Source organism: Camelina sativa, chromosome 18, assembly GCF_030686135.1.
Source record: "Camelina sativa cultivar CO46 ecotype springtype chromosome 18, ASM3068613v1".
Taxonomy (NCBI): domain Eukaryota; kingdom Viridiplantae; phylum Streptophyta; class Magnoliopsida; order Brassicales; family Brassicaceae; genus Camelina; species Camelina sativa.
In genome coordinates, this window is record NC_141897.1 from 9002078 (window position 1) to 9015710 (window position 13633).

At 43.9% G+C, this 13633-nt stretch overlaps 4 non-coding genes and 22 pseudogenes across 4 annotated transcripts; all 26 read right to left on the bottom strand.

Annotated features, from left to right (window-relative positions):
- Positions 1–380: 380 nt before the first annotated feature.
- LOC147921978 (5S ribosomal RNA) lies at positions 381–499 on the bottom strand. Its single transcript, XR_015590178.1, has one exon. It is a non-coding gene; the product is annotated as a 5S ribosomal RNA (ribosomal RNA).
- Positions 500–894: 395 nt separating this feature from the next.
- LOC147921979 (5S ribosomal RNA) lies at positions 895–1013 on the bottom strand (annotated as a pseudogene).
- Positions 1014–1398: 385 nt separating this feature from the next.
- Positions 1399–1517, bottom strand: LOC147921980 (5S ribosomal RNA; annotated as a pseudogene).
- Positions 1518–1912: 395 nt separating this feature from the next.
- LOC147921981 (5S ribosomal RNA) lies at positions 1913–2031 on the bottom strand (annotated as a pseudogene).
- Positions 2032–2425: 394 nt separating this feature from the next.
- Positions 2426–2544, bottom strand: LOC147921982 (5S ribosomal RNA; annotated as a pseudogene).
- A 394-nt stretch (positions 2545–2938) lies between these two features.
- On the bottom strand, positions 2939–3057 carry LOC147921983 (5S ribosomal RNA; annotated as a pseudogene).
- Positions 3058–3451: 394 nt separating this feature from the next.
- Positions 3452–3570, bottom strand: LOC147921984 (5S ribosomal RNA; annotated as a pseudogene).
- Positions 3571–3964: 394 nt separating this feature from the next.
- On the bottom strand, positions 3965–4083 carry LOC147921985 (5S ribosomal RNA; annotated as a pseudogene).
- A 395-nt stretch (positions 4084–4478) lies between these two features.
- LOC147921986 (5S ribosomal RNA) lies at positions 4479–4597 on the bottom strand (annotated as a pseudogene).
- A 386-nt stretch (positions 4598–4983) lies between these two features.
- LOC147921987 (5S ribosomal RNA) lies at positions 4984–5102 on the bottom strand (annotated as a pseudogene).
- Positions 5103–5497: 395 nt separating this feature from the next.
- On the bottom strand, positions 5498–5616 carry LOC147921988 (5S ribosomal RNA; annotated as a pseudogene).
- A 394-nt stretch (positions 5617–6010) lies between these two features.
- Positions 6011–6129, bottom strand: LOC147921989 (5S ribosomal RNA; annotated as a pseudogene).
- A 395-nt stretch (positions 6130–6524) lies between these two features.
- LOC147921990 (5S ribosomal RNA) lies at positions 6525–6643 on the bottom strand (annotated as a pseudogene).
- A 386-nt stretch (positions 6644–7029) lies between these two features.
- Positions 7030–7148, bottom strand: LOC147921991 (5S ribosomal RNA; annotated as a pseudogene).
- A 395-nt stretch (positions 7149–7543) lies between these two features.
- Positions 7544–7662, bottom strand: LOC147921992 (5S ribosomal RNA; annotated as a pseudogene).
- A 395-nt stretch (positions 7663–8057) lies between these two features.
- Positions 8058–8176, bottom strand: LOC147921993 (5S ribosomal RNA; annotated as a pseudogene).
- A 385-nt stretch (positions 8177–8561) lies between these two features.
- On the bottom strand, positions 8562–8680 carry LOC147921994 (5S ribosomal RNA; annotated as a pseudogene).
- A 395-nt stretch (positions 8681–9075) lies between these two features.
- On the bottom strand, positions 9076–9194 carry LOC147921995 (5S ribosomal RNA; annotated as a pseudogene).
- Positions 9195–9580: 386 nt separating this feature from the next.
- Positions 9581–9699, bottom strand: LOC147921996 (5S ribosomal RNA). The gene has a single exon (XR_015589559.1). It is a non-coding gene; the product is annotated as a 5S ribosomal RNA (ribosomal RNA).
- A 387-nt stretch (positions 9700–10086) lies between these two features.
- Positions 10087–10205, bottom strand: LOC147921997 (5S ribosomal RNA; annotated as a pseudogene).
- Positions 10206–10600: 395 nt separating this feature from the next.
- On the bottom strand, positions 10601–10719 carry LOC147921998 (5S ribosomal RNA; annotated as a pseudogene).
- Positions 10720–11105: 386 nt separating this feature from the next.
- On the bottom strand, positions 11106–11224 carry LOC147921999 (5S ribosomal RNA). The gene has a single exon (XR_015589560.1). It is a non-coding gene; the product is annotated as a 5S ribosomal RNA (ribosomal RNA).
- A 386-nt stretch (positions 11225–11610) lies between these two features.
- Positions 11611–11729, bottom strand: LOC147922000 (5S ribosomal RNA; annotated as a pseudogene).
- Positions 11730–12124: 395 nt separating this feature from the next.
- Positions 12125–12243, bottom strand: LOC147922001 (5S ribosomal RNA; annotated as a pseudogene).
- A 386-nt stretch (positions 12244–12629) lies between these two features.
- LOC147922002 (5S ribosomal RNA) lies at positions 12630–12748 on the bottom strand. Its single transcript, XR_015589561.1, has one exon. It is a non-coding gene; the product is annotated as a 5S ribosomal RNA (ribosomal RNA).
- Positions 12749–13135: 387 nt separating this feature from the next.
- LOC147922003 (5S ribosomal RNA) lies at positions 13136–13254 on the bottom strand (annotated as a pseudogene).
- Between the last annotated feature and the right edge of the window lie 379 nt (positions 13255–13633).

The window sequence follows — 13633 nt, forward strand, 5'->3', positions numbered from 1 at the left end:
GCAATCGCATATATCGTTTTTTGAAAACTCAAGGGATCATTCAATGTGGGTCCCACTTGATATGTGGACCGGTTTATTCACCTTGGACGTGCTTCGAACCGCGAAAAACAAGAGATAACCATATCCGAACATAATTTTGTACTCGTAGCTAATTGTGTCGCGATCACAAAAAAACATCCGAAACACTTTTAAACGTCAAAATTCGGCCTCCAGAATGGTCCAATGGTACGAAGACCCATTGCCTTGCCGGAAACACTCTTGGGGCTTTCCGAAAAGGTATTATGGGTCGCGTGGTTCCTCACGATGTAAAAGTTACGACGTTATGTTTGTACTATATAGGCTTACGCAACAACCAAAAAAAAAAAAAAAAAAAAGAGGGAGGGATGCAACACGAGGACTTCCCGGGAGGTCACCCATCCTAGTACTACTCTCGCTCAAGCACGCTTAACTGCGGAGTTCTGATGGGATCCGGTGCATTAGTGCTGGTATGATCGCATCCGTTAGTATATATCATGCAATCGCATATATCGTTTTTTGAAAACTCAAGGGATCATTCAATGTGGGTCCCACTTGATATGTGGACCCGTTTATTCACCTTGGACGTGCTTCGAACCGCGAAAAACAAGAGATAACCATATCCGAACATAATTTTGTACTCGTAGCTAATTGTGTCGCGATCACAAAAAAACATCCGAAACACTTTTAAACGTCAAAATTCGGCCTCCAGAATGGTCCAATGGTACGAAGACCCATTGCCTTGCCGGAAACACTCTTGGGGCTTTCCGAAAAGGTATTATGGGTCGCGTGGTTCCTCACGATGTAAAAGTTACGACGTTATGTTTGTACTATATAGGCTTACGCAACAACCAAAAAAAAAAAAAAAAAAAAGAGGGAGGGATGCAACACGAGGACTTCCCGGGAGGTCACTCATCCTAGTACTACTCTCGCCCAAGCACGCTTAACTGCGTTGTTCTGATGGGATCCGGTGCATTAGTGCTGGTATGATCGCATCCGTTAGTATATATCATGCAATCGCATATATCGTTTTTTGAAAACTCAAGGGATCATTCAATGTGGGTCCCACTTGATATGTGGACCGGTTTATTCACCTTGGACGTGCTTCGAACCGCGAAAAACAAGAGATAACCATATCCGAACATAATTTTGTACTCGTAGCTAATTGTGTCGCGATCACAAAAAAACATCCGAAACACTTTTAAACGTCAAAATTCGGCCTCCAGAATGGTCCAATGGGACGAAGACCCATTGCCTTGCCGGAAACACTCTTGGGGCTTTCCGAAAAGGTATTATGGGTCGCGTGGTTCCTCACGATGTAAAAGTTACGACGTTATGTTTGGACTATATAGGCTTACGCAACAACCAAAAAAAAAAGAGGGAGGGATGCAACACGAGGACTTCCCGGGAGGTCACCCATCCTAGGACTACTCTCGCCCAAGCACGCTTAACTGCGTTGTTCTGATGGGATCCGGTGCATTAGTGCTGGTATGATCGCATCCGTTAGTATATATCATGCAATCGCATATATCGTTTTTTGAAAACTCAAGGGATCATTCAATGTGGGTCCCACTTGATATGTGGACCGGTTTATTCACCTTGGACGTGCTTCGAACCGCGAAAAACAAGAGATAACCATATCCGAACATAATCTTGTACTCGTAGCTAATTGTGTCGCGATCACAAAAAACATCTGAAACACTTTTAAACGTCAAAATTCGGCCTCCAGAATGGTCCAATGGTACGAAGACCCATTGCCTTGCCGGAAACACTCTTGGGGCTTTCCGAAAAGGTATTATGGGTCGCGTGGTTCCTCACGATGTAAAAGTTACGACGTTATGTTTGTACTATATAGGCTTACGCAACAACCAAAAAAAAAAAAAAAAAAAAAGAGGGAGGGATGCAACACGAGGACTTCCCGGGAGGTCACTCATCCTAGTACTACTCTCGCCCAAGCACGCTTAACTGCGTTGTTCTGATGGGATCCGGTGCATTAGTGCTGGTATGATCGCATCCGTTAGTATATATCATGCAATCGCATATATCGTTTTTTGAAAACTCAAGGGATCATTCAATGTGGGTCCCACTTTATATGTGGACCGGTTTATTCACCTTGGACGTGCTTCGAACCGCGAAAAACAAGAGATAACCATATCCGAACATAATCTTGTACTCGTAGCTAATTGTGTCGCGATCACAAAAAACATCTGAAACACTTTTAAACGTCAAAATTCGGCCTCCAGAATGGTCCAATGGTACGAAGACCCATTGCCTTGCCGGAAACACTCTTGGGGCTTTCCGAAAAGGTATTATGGGTCGCGTGGTTCCTCACGATGTAAAAGTTACGACGTTATGTTTGTACTATATAGGCTTACGCAACAACCAAAAAAAAAAAAAAAAAAAAGAGGGAGGGATGCAACACGAGGACTTCCCGGGAGGTCACTCATCCTAGTACTACTCTCGCCCAAGCACGCTTAACTGCGTTGTTCTGATGGGATCCGGTGCATTAGTGCTGGTATGATCGCATCCGTTAGTATATATCATGCAATCGCATATATCGTTTTTTGAAAACTCAAGGGATCATTCAATGTGGGTCCCACTTGATATGTGGACCGGTTTATTCACCTTGGACGTGCTTCGAACCGCGAAAAACAAGAGATAACCATATCCGAACATAATCTTGTACTCGTAGCTAATTGTGTCGCGATCACAAAAAACATCTGAAACACTTTTAAACGTCAAAATTCGGCCTCCAGAATGGTCCAATGGTACGAAGACCCATTGCCTTGCCGGAAACACTCTTGGGGCTTTCCGAAAAGGTATTATGGGTCGCGTGGTTCCTCACGATGTAAAAGTTACGACGTTATGTTTGTACTATATAGGCTTACGCAACAACCAAAAAAAAAAAAAAAAAAAAGAGGGAGGGATGCAACACGAGGACTTCCCGGGAGGTCACCCATCCTAGGACTACTCTCGCCCAAGCACGCTTAACTGCGTTGTTCTGATGGGATCCGGTGCATTAGTGCTGGTATGATCGCATCCGTTAGTATATATCATGCAATCGCATATATCGTTTTTTGAAAACTCAAGGGATCATTCAATGTGGGTCCCACTTTATATGTGGACCGGTTTATTCACCTTGGACGTGCTTCGAACCGCGAAAAACAAGAGATAACCATATCCGAACATAATCTTGTACTCGTAGCTAATTGTGTCGCGATCACAAAAAACATCTGAAACACTTTTAAACGTCAAAATTCGGCCTCCAGAATGGTCCAATGGTACGAAGACCCATTGCCTTGCCGGAAACACTCTTGGGGCTTTCCGAAAAGGTATTATGGGTCGCGTGGTTCCTCACGATGTAAAAGTTACGACGTTATGTTTGTACTATATAGGCTTACGCAACAACCAAAAAAAAAAAAAAAAAAAAGAGGGAGGGATGCAACACGAGGACTTCCCGGGAGGTCACTCATCCTAGTACTACTCTCGCCCAAGCACGCTTAACTGCGTTGTTCTGATGGGATCCGGTGCATTAGTGCTGGTATGATCGCATCCGTTAGTATATATCATGCAATCGCATATATCGTTTTTTGAAAACTCAAGGGATCATTCAATGTGGGTCCCACTTGATATGTGGACCGGTTTATTCACCTTGGACGTGCTTCGAACCGCGAAAAACAAGAGATAACCATATCCGAACATAATCTTGTACTCGTAGCTAATTGTGTCGCGATCACAAAAAACATCTGAAACACTTTTAAACGTCAAAATTCGGCCTCCAGAATGGTCCAATGGTACGAAGACCCATTGCCTTGCCGGAAACACTCTTGGGGCTTTCCGAAAAGGTATTATGGGTCGCGTGGTTCCTCACGATGTAAAAGTTACGACGTTATGTTTGTACTATATAGGCTTACGCAACAACCAAAAAAAAAAAAAAAAAAAAGAGGGAGGGATGCAACACGAGGACTTCCCGGGAGGTCACTCATCCTAGTACTACTCTCGCCCAAGCACGCTTAACTGCGTTGTTCTGATGGGATCCGGTGCATTAGTGCTGGTATGATCGCATCCGTTAGTATATATCATGCAATCGCATATATCGTTTTTTGAAAACTCAAGGGATCATTCAATGTGGGTCCCACTTTATATGTGGACCGGTTTATTCACCTTGGACGTGCTTCGAACCGCGAAAAACAAGAGATAACCATATCCGAACATAATCTTGTACTCGTAGCTAATTGTGTCGCGATCACAAAAAAACATCTGAAACACTTTTAAACGTCAAAATTCGGCCTCCAGAATGGTCCAATGGTACGAAGACCCATTGCCTTGCCGGAAACACTCTTGGGGCTTTCCGAAAAGGTATTATGGGTCGCGTGGTTCCTCACGATGTAAAAGTTACGACGTTATGTTTGTACTATATAGGCTTACGCAACAACCAAAAAAAAAAAAAAAAAAAAGAGGGAGGGATGCAACACGAGGACTTCCCGGGAGGTCACTCATCCTAGTACTACTCTCGCCCAAGCACGCTTAACTGCGTTGTTCTGATGGGATCCGGTGCATTAGTGCTGGTATGATCGCATCCGTTAGTATATATCATGCAATCGCATATATCGTTTTTTGAAAACTCAAGGGATCATTCAATGTGGGTCCCACTTGATATGTGGACCGGTTTATTCACCTTGGACGTGCTTCGAACCGCGAAAAACAAGAGATAACCATATCCGAACATAATTTTGTACTCGTAGCTAATTGTGTCGCGATCACAAAAAAACATCCGAAACACTTTTAAACGTCAAAATTCGGCCTCCAGAATGGTCCAATGGGACGAAGACCCATTGCCTTGCCGGAAACACTCTTGGGGCTTTCCGAAAAGGTATTATGGGTCGCGTGGTTCCTCACGATGTAAAAGTTACGACGTTATGTTTGGACTATATAGGCTTACGCAACAACCAAAAAAAAAAAGAGGGAGGGATGCAACACGAGGACTTCCCGGGAGGTCACCCATCCTAGGACTACTCTCGCCCAAGCACGCTTAACTGCGTTGTTCTGATGGGATCCGGTGCATTAGTGCTGGTATGATCGCATCCGTTAGTATATATCATGCAATCGCATATATCGTTTTTTGAAAACTCAAGGGATCATTCAATGTGGGTCCCACTTGATATGTGGACCGGTTTATTCACCTTGGACGTGCTTCGAACCGCGAAAAACAAGAGATAACCATATCCGAACATAATCTTGTACTCGTAGCTAATTGTGTCGCGATCACAAAAAACATCTGAAACACTTTTAAACGTCAAAATTCGGCCTCCAGAATGGTCCAATGGTACGAAGACCCATTGCCTTGCCGGAAACACTCTTGGGGCTTTCCGAAAAGGTATTATGGGTCGCGTGGTTCCTCACGATGTAAAAGTTACGACGTTATGTTTGTACTATATAGGCTTACGCAACAACCAAAAAAAAAAAAAAAAAAAAAGAGGGAGGGATGCAACACGAGGACTTCCCGGGAGGTCACTCATCCTAGTACTACTCTCGCCCAAGCACGCTTAACTGCGTTGTTCTGATGGGATCCGGTGCATTAGTGCTGGTATGATCGCATCCGTTAGTATATATCATGCAATCGCATATATCGTTTTTTGAAAACTCAAGGGATCATTCAATGTGGGTCCCACTTTATATGTGGACCGGTTTATTCACCTTGGACGTGCTTCGAACCGCGAAAAACAAGAGATAACCATATCCGAACATAATCTTGTACTCGTAGCTAATTGTGTCGCGATCACAAAAAACATCTGAAACACTTTTAAACGTCAAAATTCGGCCTCCAGAATGGTCCAATGGTACGAAGACCCATTGCCTTGCCGGAAACACTCTTGGGGCTTTCCGAAAAGGTATTATGGGTCGCGTGGTTCCTCACGATGTAAAAGTTACGACGTTATGTTTGTACTATATAGGCTTACGCAACAACCAAAAAAAAAAAAAAAAAAAAGAGGGAGGGATGCAACACGAGGACTTCCCGGGAGGTCACTCATCCTAGTACTACTCTCGCCCAAGCACGCTTAACTGCGTTGTTCTGATGGGATCCGGTGCATTAGTGCTGGTATGATCGCATCCGTTAGTATATATCATGCAATCGCATATATCGTTTTTTGAAAACTCAAGGGATCATTCAATGTGGGTCCCACTTTATATGTGGACCGGTTTATTCACCTTGGACGTGCTTCGAACCGCGAAAAACAAGAGATAACCATATCCGAACATAATCTTGTACTCGTAGCTAATTGTGTCGCGATCACAAAAAAACATCTGAAACACTTTTAAACGTCAAAATTCGGCCTCCAGAATGGTCCAATGGTACGAAGACCCATTGCCTTGCCGGAAACACTCTTGGGGCTTTCCGAAAAGGTATTATGGGTCGCGTGGTTCCTCACGATGTAAAAGTTACGACGTTATGTTTGTACTATATAGGCTTACGCAACAACCAAAAAAAAAAAAAAAAAAAAGAGGGAGGGATGCAACACGAGGACTTCCCGGGAGGTCACTCATCCTAGTACTACTCTCGCCCAAGCACGCTTAACTGCGTTGTTCTGATGGGATCCGGTGCATTAGTGCTGGTATGATCGCATCCGTTAGTATATATCATGCAATCGCATATATCGTTTTTTGAAAACTCAAGGGATCATTCAATGTGGGTCCCACTTGATATGTGGACCGGTTTATTCACCTTGGACGTGCTTCGAACCGCGAAAAACAAGAGATAACCATATCCGAACATAATTTTGTACTCGTAGCTAATTGTGTCGCGATCACAAAAAAACATCCGAAACACTTTTAAACGTCAAAATTCGGCCTCCAGAATGGTCCAATGGGACGAAGACCCATTGCCTTGCCGGAAACACTCTTGGGGCTTTCCGAAAAGGTATTATGGGTCGCGTGGTTCCTCACGATGTAAAAGTTACGACGTTATGTTTGGACTATATAGGCTTACGCAACAACCAAAAAAAAAAAGAGGGAGGGATGCAACACGAGGACTTCCCGGGAGGTCACCCATCCTAGGACTACTCTCGCCCAAGCACGCTTAACTGCGTTGTTCTGATGGGATCCGGTGCATTAGTGCTGGTATGATCGCATCCGTTAGTATATATCATGCAATCGCATATATCGTTTTTTGAAAACTCAAGGGATCATTCAATGTGGGTCCCACTTGATATGTGGACCGGTTTATTCACCTTGGACGTGCTTCGAACCGCGAAAAACAAGAGATAACCATATCCGAACATAATCTTGTACTCGTAGCTAATTGTGTCGCGATCACAAAAAACATCTGAAACACTTTTAAACGTCAAAATTCGGCCTCCAGAATGGTCCAATGGTACGAAGACCCATTGCCTTGCCGGAAACACTCTTGGGGCTTTCCGAAAAGGTATTATGGGTCGCGTGGTTCCTCACGATGTAAAAGTTACGACGTTATGTTTGTACTATATAGGCTTACGCAACAACCAAAAAAAAAAAAAAAAAAAAAGAGGGAGGGATGCAACACGAGGACTTCCCGGGAGGTCACTCATCCTAGTACTACTCTCGCCCAAGCACGCTTAACTGCGTTGTTCTGATGGGATCCGGTGCATTAGTGCTGGTATGATCGCATCCGTTAGTATATATCATGCAATCGCATATATCGTTTTTTGAAAACTCAAGGGATCATTCAATGTGGGTCCCACTTTATATGTGGACCGGTTTATTCACCTTGGACGTGCTTCGAACCGCGAAAAACAAGAGATAACCATATCCGAACATAATCTTGTACTCGTAGCTAATTGTGTCGCGATCACAAAAAAACATCTGAAACACTTTTAAACGTCAAAATTCGGCCTCCAGAATGGTCCAATGGAACGGAGACCCATTGCCTTGCCGGAAACACTCTTGGGGCTTTCCGAAAAGGTATTATGGGTCGCGTGGTTCCTCACGATGTAAAAGTTACGACGTTATGTTTGTACTATATAGGCTTACGCAACAACCAAAAAAAAAAAAAAAAAAAAGAGGGAGGGATGCAACACGAGGACTTCCCGGGAGGTCACTCATCCTAGTACTACTCTCGCCCAAGCACGCTTAACTGCGTTGTTCTGATGGGATCCGGTGCATTAGTGCTGGTATGATCGCATCCGTTAATATATCATGCAATCGCATATATCATTTTTTGAAAACTCAAGGGATCATTCAATGTGGGTCCCACTTGATATGTGGACCGGTTTATTCACCTTGGACGTGCTTCGAACCGCGAAAAACAAGAGATAACCATATCCGAACATAATTTTGTACTCGTAGCTAATTGTGTCGCGATCACAAAAAAACATCCGAAACACTTTTAAACGTCAAAATTCGGCCTCCAGAATGGTCCAATGGTACGAAGACCCATTGCCTTGCCGGAAACACTCTTGGGGCTTTCCGAAAAGGTATTATGGGTCGCGTGGTTCCTCACGATGTAAAAGTTACGACGTTATGTTTGGACTATATAGGCTTACGCAACAACCAAAAAAAAAAAAGAGGGAGGGATGCAACACGAGGACTTCCCGGGAGGTCACTCATCCTAGTACTACTCTCGCCCAAGCACGCTTAACTGCGTTGTTCTGATGGGATCCGGTGCATTAGTGCTGGTATGATCGCATCCGTTAGTATATATCATGCAATCGCATATATCGTTTTTTGAAAACTCAAGGGATCATTCAATGTGGGTCCCACTTTATATGTGGACCGGTTTATTCACCTTGGACGTGCTTCGAACCGCGAAAAACAAGAGATAACCATATCCGAACATAATCTTGTACTCGTAGCTAATTGTGTCGCGATCACAAAAAAACATCTGAAACACTTTTAAACGTCAAAATTCGGCCTCCAGAATGGTCCAATGGTACGAAGACCCATTGCCTTGCCGAAAACACTCTTGGGGCTTTCCGAAAAGGTATTATGGGTCGCGTGGTTCCTCACGATGTAAAAGTTACGACGTTATGTTTGTACTATATAGGCTTACGCAACAACCAAAAAAAAAAAAAAAAAAAAGAGGGAGGGATGCAACACGAGGACTTCCCGGGAGGTCACTCATCCTAGTACTACTCTCGCCCAAGCACGCTTAACTGCGTTGTTCTGATGGGATCCGGTGCATTAGTGCTGGTATGATCGCATCCGTTAGTATATATCATGCAATCGCATATATCGTTTTTTGAAAACTCAAGGGATCATTCAATGTGGGTCCCACTTGATATGTGGACCGGTTTATTCACCTTGGACGTGCTTCGAACCGCGAAAAACAAGAGATAACCATATCCGAACATAATTTTGTACTCGTAGCTAATTGTGTCGCGATCACAAAAAAACATCCGAAACACTTTTAAACGTCAAAATTCGGCCTCCAGAATGGTCCAATGGGACGAAGACCCATTGCCTTGCCGGAAACACTCTTGGGGCTTTCCGAAAAGGTATTATGGGTCGCGTGGTTCCTCACGATGTAAAAGTTACGACGTTATGTTTGGACTATATAGGCTTACGCAACAACCAAAAAAAAAAAGAGGGAGGGATGCAACACGAGGACTTCCCGGGAGGTCACCCATCCTAGTACTACTCTCGCCCAAGCACGCTTAACTGCGTTGTTCTGATGGGATCCGGTGCATTAGTGCTGGTATGATCGCATCCGTTAGTATATATCATGCAATCGCATATATCGTTTTTTGAAAACTCAAGGGATCATTCAATGTGGGTCCCACTTGATATGTGGACCGGTTTATTCACCTTGGACGTGCTTCGAACCGCGAAAAACAAGAGATAACCATATCCGAACATAATTTTGTACTCGTAGCTAATTGTGTCGCGATCACAAAAAAACATCCGAAACACTTTTAAACGTCAAAATTCGGCCTCCAGAATGGTCCAATGGTACGAAGACCCATTGCCTTGCCGGAAACACTCTTGGGGCTTTCCGAAAAGGTATTATGGGTCGCGTGGTTCCTCACGATGTAAAAGTTACGACGTTATGTTTGGACTATATAGGCTTACGCAACAACCAAAAAAAAAAAAGAGGGAGGGATGCAACACGAGGACTTCCCGGGAGGTCACTCATCCTAGTACTACTCTCGCCCAAGCACGCTTAACTGCGTTGTTCTGATGGGATCCGGTGCATTAGTGCTGGTATGATCGCATCCGTTAGTATATATCATGCAATCGCATATATCGTTTTTTGAAAACTCAAGGGATCATTCAATGTGGGTCCCACTTTATATGTGGACCGGTTTATTCACCTTGGACGTGCTTCGAACCGCGAAAAACAAGAGATAACCATATCCGAACATAATCTTGTACTCGTAGCTAATTGTGTCGCGATCACAAAAAAACATCTGAAACACTTTTAAACGTCAAAATTCGGCCTCCAGAATGGTCCAATGGTACGAAGACCCATTGCCTTGCCGAAAACACTCTTGGGGCTTTCCGAAAAGGTATTATGGGTCGCGTGGTTCCTCACGATGTAAAAGTTACGACGTTATGTTTGTACTATATAGGCTTACGCAACAACCAAAAAAAAAAAAAAAAAAAAGAGGGAGGGATGCAACACGAGGACTTCCCGGGAGGTCACTCATCCTAGTACTACTCTCGCCCAAGCACGCTTAACTGCGTTGTTCTGATGGGATCCGGTGCATTAGTGCTGGTATGATCGCATCCGTTAGTATATATCATGCAATCGCATATATCGTTTTTTGAAAACTCAAGGGATCATTCAATGTGGGTCCCACTTGATATGTGGACCGGTTTATTCACCTTGGACGTGCTTCGAACCGCGAAAAACAAGAGATAACCATATCCGAACATAATTTTGTACTCGTAGCTAATTGTGTCGCGATCACAAAAAAACATCCGAAACACTTTTAAACGTCAAAATTCGGCCTCCAGAATGGTCCAATGGGACGAAGACCCATTGCCTTGCCGGAAACACTCTTGGGGCTTTCCGAAAAGGTATTATGGGTCGCGTGGTTCCTCACGATGTAAAAGTTACGACGTTATGTTTGGACTATATAGGCTTACGCAACAACCAAAAAAAAAAAGAGGGAGGGATGCAACACGAGGACTTCCCGGGAGGTCACCCATCCTAGTACTACTCTCGCCCAAGCACGCTTAACTGCGTTGTTCTGATGGGATCCGGTGCATTAGTGCTGGTATGATCGCATCCGTTAGTATATATCATGCAATCGCATATATCGTTTTTTGAAAACTCAAGGGATCATTCAATGTGGGTCCCACTTGATATGTGGACCGGTTTATTCACCTTGGACGTGCTTCGAACCGCGAAAAACAAGAGATAACCATATCCGAACATAATCTTGTACTCGTAGCTAATTGTGTCGCGATCACAAAAAACATCTGAAACACTTTTAAACGTCAAAATTCGGCCTCCAGAATGGTCCAATGGTACGAAGACCCATTGCCTTGCCGGAAACACTCTTGGGGCTTTCCGAAAAGGTATTATGGGTCGCGTGGTTCCTCACGATGTAAAAGTTACGACGTTATGTTTGGACTATATAGGCTTACGCAACAACCAAAAAAAAAAAAGAGGGAGGGATGCAACACGAGGACTTCCCGGGAGGTCACTCATCCTAGTACTACTCTCGCCCAAGCACGCTTAACTGCGTTGTTCTGATGGGATCCGGTGCATTAGTGCTGGTATGATCGCATCCGTTAGTATATATCATGCAATCGCATATATCGTTTTTTGAAAACTCAAGGGATCATTCAATGTGGGTCCCACTTTATATGTGGACCGGTTTATTCACCTTGGACGTGCTTCGAACCGCGAAAAACAAGAGATAACCATATCCGAACATAATCTTGTACTCGTAGCTAATTGTGTCGCGATCACAAAAAAACATCTGAAACACTTTTAAACGTCAAAATTCGGCCTCCAGAATGGTCCAATGGTACGAAGACCCATTGCCTTGCCGAAAACACTCTTGGGGCTTTCCGAAAAGGTATTATGGGTCGCGTGGTTCCTCACGATGTAAAAGTTACGACGTTATGTTTGTACTATATAGGCTTACGCAACAACCAAAAAAAAAAAAAAAAAAAAGAGGGAGGGATGCAACACGAGGACTTCCCGGGAGGTCACTCATCCTAGTACTACTCTCGCCCAAGCACGCTTAAATGCGTTGTTCTGATGGGATCCGGTGCATTAGTGCTGGTATGATCGCATCCGTTAGTATATATCATGCAATCGCATATATCGTTTTTTGAAAACTCAAGGGATCATTCAATGTGGGTCCCACTTGATATGTGGACCGGTTTATTCACCTTGGACGTGCTTCGAACCGCGAAAAACAAGAGATAACCATATCCGAACATAATTTTGTACTCGTAGCTAATTGTGTCGCGATCACAAAAAAACATCCGAAACACTTTTAAACGTCAAAATTCGGCCTCCAGAATGGTCCAATGGGACGAAGACCCATTGCCTTGCCGGAAACACTCTTGGGGCTTTCCGAAAAGGTATTATGGGTCGCGTGGTTCCTCACGATGTAAAAGTTACGACGTTATGTTTGGACTATATAGGCTTACGCAACAACCAAAAAAAAAAAGAGGGAGGGATGCAACACGAGGACTTCCCGGGAGGTCACCCATCCTAGTACTACTCTCGCCCAAGCACGCTTAACTGCGTTGTTCTGATGGGATCCGGTGCATTAGTGCTGGTATGATCGCATCCGTAAGTATATATCATGCAATCGCATATATCGTTTTTTGAAAACTCAAGGGATCATTCAATGTGGGTCCCACTTGATATGTGGACCGGTTTATTCACCTTGGACGTGCTTCGAACCGCGAAAAACAAGAGATAACCATATCCGAACATAATTTTGTACTCGTAGCTAATTGTGTCGCGATCACAAAAAAACATCCGAAACACTTTTAAACGTCAAAATTCGGCCTCCAGAATGGTCCAATGGTACGAAGACCCATTGCCTTGCCGGAAACACTCTTGGGGCTTTCCGAAAAGGTATTATGGGTCGCGTGGTTCCTCACGATGTAAAAGTTACGACGTTATGTTTGGACTATATAGGCTTACGCAACAACCAAAAAAAAAAAAGAGGGAGGGATGCAACACGAGGACTTCCCGGGAGGTCACTCATCCTAGTACTACTCTCGCCCAAGCACGCTTAACTGCGTTGTTCTGATGGGATCCGGTGCATTAGTGCTGGTATGATCGCATCCGTTAGTATATATCATGCAATCGCATATATCGTTTTTTGAAAACTCAAGGGATCATTCAATGTGGGTCCCACTTTATATGTGGACCGGTTTATTCACCTTGGACGTGCTTCGAACCGCGAAAAACAAGAGATAACCATATCCGAACATAATCTTGTACTCGTAGCTAATTGTGTCGCGATCACAAAAAAACATCTGAAACACTTTTAAACGTCAAAATTCGGCCTCCAGAATGGTCCAATGGTACGAAGACCCATTGCCTTGCCGAAAACACTCTTGGGGCTTTCCGAAAAGGTATTATGGGTCGCGTGGTTCCTCACGATGTAAAAGTTACGACGTTATGTTTGTACTATATAGGCTTACGCAACAACCAAAAAAAAAA